Below are 6,959 nucleotides of genomic sequence, written 5' to 3'. Positions count from 1 at the left end.
TCCCTCAGGATTCCCTCCAACAACTTGCCCACCACCGAGGTCAGGCTCACCAGTCTATAGTTCCCTGGCTTGTCTTTACCGCCCTTCTTAAACAGTGGCACCACATTAGCCAACCTCCAGTCTTCCGGCACCTCACCTGTGACTATCAATGATGCAAATATCTCAGCAAGAGGCCCAGCAATCACTTCTTTAGCTTCCCATAGAGTTCTCGGGTACACCTGATCAGGTCCTGGGGACTTATCCACCTTTACCCCTTTCAAGACATCCAGCACTTCCTCCTCTGTAATATGGACATTCTGCAAGATGTCACCATCTATTTCCCTTCAATCTATATCTTCCATATCCTTTTCCACAGTAAATACTGGTGCAAAATACGCATTTAGTATCTCTCCCATTTTCTGCAGCTCCACGCAAAGGCCGCCTTGCTGATCTTTGAGGGACCCTATTCTCTCCCTACTTACCTTTTGTCCTTATTATATTTGTAAAAATCCTTTGGATTCTCATTAATTCAATGTGCCACAGCTATCTCATGTCCCCTTTTTGCCCTCCTGATTTCCCTCTTAAATATGCTACTACATCCTTTATACTCTTCCAAGGATTCACTTGATCTATCCTGTCTATACCTTACATATGCTTCCTGCTTTTTCTTAACCAAACCCTAAATTTATTTAGTCATCCAGCATTCGCTATATCTACCAGCCTTTCCTTTCACCCTGACAGGAATATACTTTCTCTGGATTCTTATTATCTCATTTCTGAAGGCTTCCCATTTTCCAGCCGTCCCTTTACCTGCGAACATCTGCCCCCAATCAGCTTTCAAAAGCTCTTGCCTAATACCGTCAATATTGGCCTTTCTTCAATTTAGAACTTCAACTTTTAGATCTGGTCTATCCTTTTCCATCATTATTTTAAATCTCATAGAATTATGGTAGCTGGCCCCAAAGTGCTGCCCCACTGACACCTCAGTCACCTGCCCTGCCTTATTTCCCAAGACTGAATCAGAAAATTGTCTCGTACACACTTAACAAATTCTTCTCCATTTAAATCTTTAACACTATGGCAGTCCCAGTCTATGTTTGGAAAGTTAAAATCCCCTGCCATAACCACCCTATTATTCTTATAGGTCGCTAAGAGCTCCTTAAAAGTTTGTTTCTCAATTTCCCTCTGACTATAAGGGGGTCTATAATACAATCCCAATAAGGTTATCATGCCTTTCCTATTTCTCAGTTCCACCCAATAGTTTCTCTGGATCAGGTGAGGTACACGCTCCACCAATGTTTCTATGTGCCATTTTACTTTGCAAGAGGAGGCTATAGCTTAATGGTATTAGTTTTAGAAATCTCTCATCCTGACCTGATGCGGCCAACATGTGACTCTAGAGATACAGCAACATGATTGACTCTTAACTGCCCTCTGGGCAATTAGGGATGGGCAATAAATATTGGTATTAGCCAGATCCTGGCAGTGAATCTGAAAAAGAAAAGCCCATTTTCATCTATCTTCTGAGTAGAGATCAACCACAATAAACTCTACCTCCAACATGCCCCCTTGTTCCCTGATTACTGACAAAACTGTTGCTGACTGGTGCCCAGCTTGGTCTTGGACACTGACCATGTAGTGACTATGTTGGTGGTCTTTGCCAATAACACTCCCTTCTGTAGCATTCCATGCCATCTAACGTTGTACTGCATACCCCACCTTGTACCTTAAATTTATTCCTGTAATTTTCCTTGTTTCCATCTTGACACAAGCGCCTGCTGCATTCCTCCCTCAGCTTTGACTACCCAACTCTACTTGTAGTGAGACCCCTTGCCACTACAGCACCACCCCCCAGACTTGTATATCTCCCCCTCACTAGCTTCCCCCTTCCAATGTATGATCTTCCAGAACTGTAATTGCTCCAGGCCTTGGTCCAATTTTGACCAACAACCTCCAAAAATGAATGACCAAACCCCTGCTGCTGTCTTTGCAGGTCACCTACAGACAATATGTGATTTGTCTGACTACATGTGACTGAGCACTGGCCACCCTCTGAACAGTTGGTGGACATTTCCCCTAATCAAGCTCATGAACTATGAAAAGGATATGCTTTTGATTGATGGTACTGGGGACTCCCTGCCCAACAGGATCTCCCCATTACTTTGAGTGGACCTCCCCCAGCCACTCTCCCACCCTGCTAATTATATAAACATGTAGCTGGCACATGCTGTATGTATTACATTGTCATCTTGGTGTGCCATACAGCAAGATGTCCCCTATCCAGACAGATTCTGACTGATAAGCAATCTGTCTGTGTGCCTATGCAGAAGAGCACATCAATTCAACAGTGTAGATAGGCTCGGATTGAAGGCCAATACCTTAACAGGAATGGCACAGCAAGCAATGTCTGGGCACCAAACTCATACAGGTAAGTGCTCAGTGAGCAAGTGCGAAGAGAGCAAGTAAGCAGATCTAAGACACAGCCTGGCCAAAACAGTGAGCTAGATTCCTATTCTTCTCTGTGTGTGAAGTGTACTTGCAACAGCTTTTCAATGGTATTTGCCACTGCACTCTGAAATGTTGCCCTGGTTGGTGATTATTGGATGCTGACGTCTGTAGGTGCAAACTGCATGTGGTTGGTGGCCATGGATTGTGCCTTGAGATGCTTTTGTGTGGTGAGCAACATGGAGGGTTTTCTTAGCCAGCAGCAAGCTGAAATTGCCAGGTCAAGATTAGAGTGGTGCTGGAAAAGCTCAGCAGGTCAGGCAGCATCCGAGGAGCAGGAAAATTGACGTTTCAGGCAGGAACCCTTCATCAGGAGTCTTTTATTTCGAGGTGCGCTGGTGATGAAGGTGGGTATATAAAAGTTTGTTGTACTTATAGATAAAGGTTAATTTAGATAAATGTGAAGTGCTACATTTTGGAAAGGAAAGTCAAGGCAGGACTTATACACTTAACGGTAAGGTCCTGGGGAGTGTTGCTGAACAAAGAGGCCTTGGAGTGCATGAAAGTAGAGTCACAGGTAGATAGGATTATGAAGAAGGTGTTTGGCATGCTTGCCTTTATTAGTCAGTGCACTGAGTATAGGAGTTGGGAGGTCATGTTGCAGCCGTAAAAGACATTGGTTAGGCCATTTTTTGAATATTGTGTGCAATTTTGATCTTGCGGTACAACTGAAACTTGAAAGCATTCAGAAGAGATTTACAAGGATGTTGCCAAGGTTGGAGGGTTTGAGCTATAGAGAGAGGCTGAAGAGGATGGGGTTACTTTCCATGGGTGACCTTATAGAGGTTTATAAGATCATCAAGGGCATGGTTAGGGTGAGTAGACAAGGTCTTTTCCTCAGGGTAGTGGAGTACAAAACTAGAGGGCATAGGTTTGAGTTCATAGTTATAAGAGGGAAAAAATTAAAAGGACAACATTTTCAGGCAGAGGATGGTGCATGTATTGAATAAGCTGCCAGAGGAAGTGGTGGAGGCTTGTACAATTATAACATTTAAAAAGCATCTGGATGGGTGTATGAAAATGAAGGGTTTAGGCGAATATAGGCCAAGTGGACAAGTGGTCAGCATGGACAAGTTGGACTGAAGGTTCTGTTTCCATGTTATACAGCTCTATGACTCTATGACTGTAAATGAGCTGCGAATCATTTAAGCGTCAAAAAATTCAAGAGTCATGAATTATAGCAATGCACTTGTCTTATAACCACGACAGTAAAGTATGGCGCTGTCATTCAGCAAAAGTGAGAGAAAAATCAGAAATGAGAATCGCCTGCTTCCACTGTCAATCAATTTATAAATTTGGATTAGAAAAAGAACTTGCATTTACATAGTTTAGCATTGACATAGTGTCAGAAATGGCTGTTTTTTTTAAAAAAAGTTATCTTATAACTTTGGAGATATTTCAGTCTCATCATCAATGTTAGTTGAACATGTTAAATTTCAGTAATAGGTTATGTCCTTCCACTCCACTCCAGTTACAGAAAACTATTTCCTTCCATAGCAGTTTATATGCCTTTCAAATTTCCTTCACTAAACCATTTTATAGCTTTGAGACATGGCCATTTGGTTGAAGCACCTGCAATGTGTTTACCAGGTAAGCTGCTGGTAGATGGTGTCAGGGTAATATTGAGATAGCACAATGCCAGACAGCAACACATATATCTTGGTTTGCAGACAACACAGAACTTGGAAATATTTCAAACAGTGAGGAAGCCAGTTTAAAACTTGTAAAGAATATAGTCAAGTTGATGCGTGGGCTAATGGATGACAGATGGATTTCAATGCAGAGATGTGTGAGGTGATAGATTTTGATACAAAGAACATGGAGAGACAGTATAGAATTAAGGGTACTAATCTAAATGCTTTTGGGAGGTGGTGTAGCTCTGATATTCAAGGACGACATCAGGGCTGAGAGATGATGTAGGTTCTATGGAGAATGAGGTTGAATTATTTGGGTGGATATTAGAAATTCTAGGAGGAAAAAGTCACTAATAGGCATAGTCTATAGCCAGCAAATAATAACATCACACTGGGGCGGGCAATAAACAAAGAAATAACTAATGCCTATAAAATTGGTATGGCAATTATCATGGAGAATTTTAATCTACATGTCGATTGGTCGAACCAGCTCAGTCAGGGTAGTCTCAAGGAGGAGTTTGTTGAGTGTATCCATGATAGTCTTCTTGAACAGTATGTAATGGAACCGATGAGGGAGCAAGCTATCCTCAATCTGGTCCTGTGTACCGAGACAGGAATAATTAATGACCTCATAGTTCGGGATCCTCTTGGAAGGAGTGATCACAGTATGAATTTAGAATACAGAGGAAGAGTGTGAAGATAAAATCCAATACCAGGGTCCTGTGCTTGAACAAGGGAGGCTACAATAGAATGACAGAGGACTTGGCTAAAGTAGACTGGAAACAAAGATTTTATGGTGGGACAATTGGCGAGCAGTGGAATACTTTCAAATAAACCTTTCAAAGTGTTCAGCAAAAGTGTATTCCAGAGAAAAGGAAGGATTGTAAGAAAAGGGGTAATCTGCAGTGAGTGTCTAAGGAAATAAGGGAGGCTATCAAATTGAAAGAGAAGGCATATAAAGTGACCAAAAACAGCACGAAACTAGAAGATGGGGCAAACTTTAAATGTCAACAGAAAGCTACAAAAAGAGATATATAGAAAAGTAAGATAGAACTTGAGAAAAAAAAAACTAGCAATGAATATAAAGACAGATAGCAAAAGTTTCTATAAATACATAAAATGAAAAAGAGTGGTTAAAATAAACATTGACCCATTAGAGGATGAGAAGAGGAATTTAGTTATGGGATATGATGAAATGGCCAAGGCATTGAACAGATATTGTGTATTGGTCTTCACAGTGGAGGGCACTAATAACATGCCAGAAATTGGCAAAGAGACGAAGATAGGTGAGCACCTAGAAACAATCATTATGACAGAAGAGCTAGTGTTGGGCAAGCTAATGGAGCTAAGGATAGACAAGCCCTGGCCCTAGTGGAATGCATCCCAGGGTACTAAAAGAGATGGTGGGAGAAATAGCAGGTGCACTGGCAATAATTTTCCAAAATTCACTAAACTCTGGGGCAAATCCAACAGATTGGAAAATAGCAAATGTGATGTCACTGTTTAAAAAGGAAGGCAGACAAAAGATGGGGAATTATAGACCAGTTAGCTTAACCTCTGTAGTGGGGAAGATGCTTGAGTCTATTATCAAGAAAGAAATAGCAAGGCATCTAGATAGAAATTGTCCCATTGGGCAGATACGGCATGGGTTCATGAAGGGCAGGTCATGCTTGACAAAGCTTTTGGAATTCTATGAAGACATTATGAGCAAGGTGGATAATGAGGACCCAGTGGATGTGGTATACTTAGATTCCAAAAGGCCTTTGACAAGGTGCCACACAAAAGGCTGCTGCATAAGATAAGGGTGCATGGCATTAGGGGTAAAGTATTAGATTGGATAAAGGATTGGTTGACTAACAGGAAGCAAAGAGTGGGGATACATGAATGCTATTCTGGCTGGCAATGAGTCACTAGTGATGTGGCTTCAGGGATCGGTGTTGGGACCACAATTATTTACAATTTATATAGATGATTTGGAATTGGGGGCCACGTGTAGTGTGTCAAAGTCTAACTAAGATGAGTGGCAGAGCAAAGTGTGCAGAAGACTGTGAAACTTTGCAGAGGCACATACATACTTTGAGTGAGTGGGCAGATGGAATGCATGTAAATAAATGTGAAGTCATACATTTTGATAGGATTAGTAGTAAAAAGGATTATTACTTGAATGGTAAAATGTTTCAGCATGTTGCTATGCAGAGAAACCTGGGTGTCCTTTTGCATGAATCGCAGAAGGTTGGTCTGCGAGTACAACAAATAATTAGGAAGGCAAAATGAATTTTGTCCTTCATTGCTAATGGGATTGAGTTTAAAAGCAGAGAGATTATGTTGCAGCTGTACATGGTGCTGGTGAGGCCACACCTGGAGTACTGTGTGCAGTTTTGGTCTCCTTACTTGAGAAAGGATGTACTGGCACTGGAGGGGATGCAGAGGAAGTTCACTAGGTTAATTCTGGAGTTGAGAGGGTTGGTTTATGAGGAGAGACTGAGTAGACTGGGATTATATTCATTCGAATTCAGAAGATTCAGGGGGGATCTTATTGAAACACATAAAATTATGAAGGGAATAGATAAAATAGATAAAATAGCTCGAGTTCGTTAGATGGGTCGATGTTTGTCCAATGTGTGCAGGAGGGTTTCCTGACACAATATGTAGCCAGGCCAACAAGAGGTGAGGCCATACTGGATTTGGTTCTGGGTAACGAACCAGGCCAGGTGTTAGAACTGGAGGTAGGTGAGCACTTTGGGGACAGTGACCACAATTCAGTGACTTTTACTCAAGTGATGGAGAGGGATAAGTGTGCACTGCAGGACAAGAGTTATAGCTGGGGGCAGGGAAATTATG

This window comes from Chiloscyllium plagiosum, chromosome 7 (genome assembly GCF_004010195.1).
Source record: "Chiloscyllium plagiosum isolate BGI_BamShark_2017 chromosome 7, ASM401019v2, whole genome shotgun sequence".
Classification (NCBI taxonomy): Eukaryota; Metazoa; Chordata; class Chondrichthyes; order Orectolobiformes; family Hemiscylliidae; genus Chiloscyllium; species Chiloscyllium plagiosum.
Note: the sequence above shows the minus strand (reverse complement) of the source record.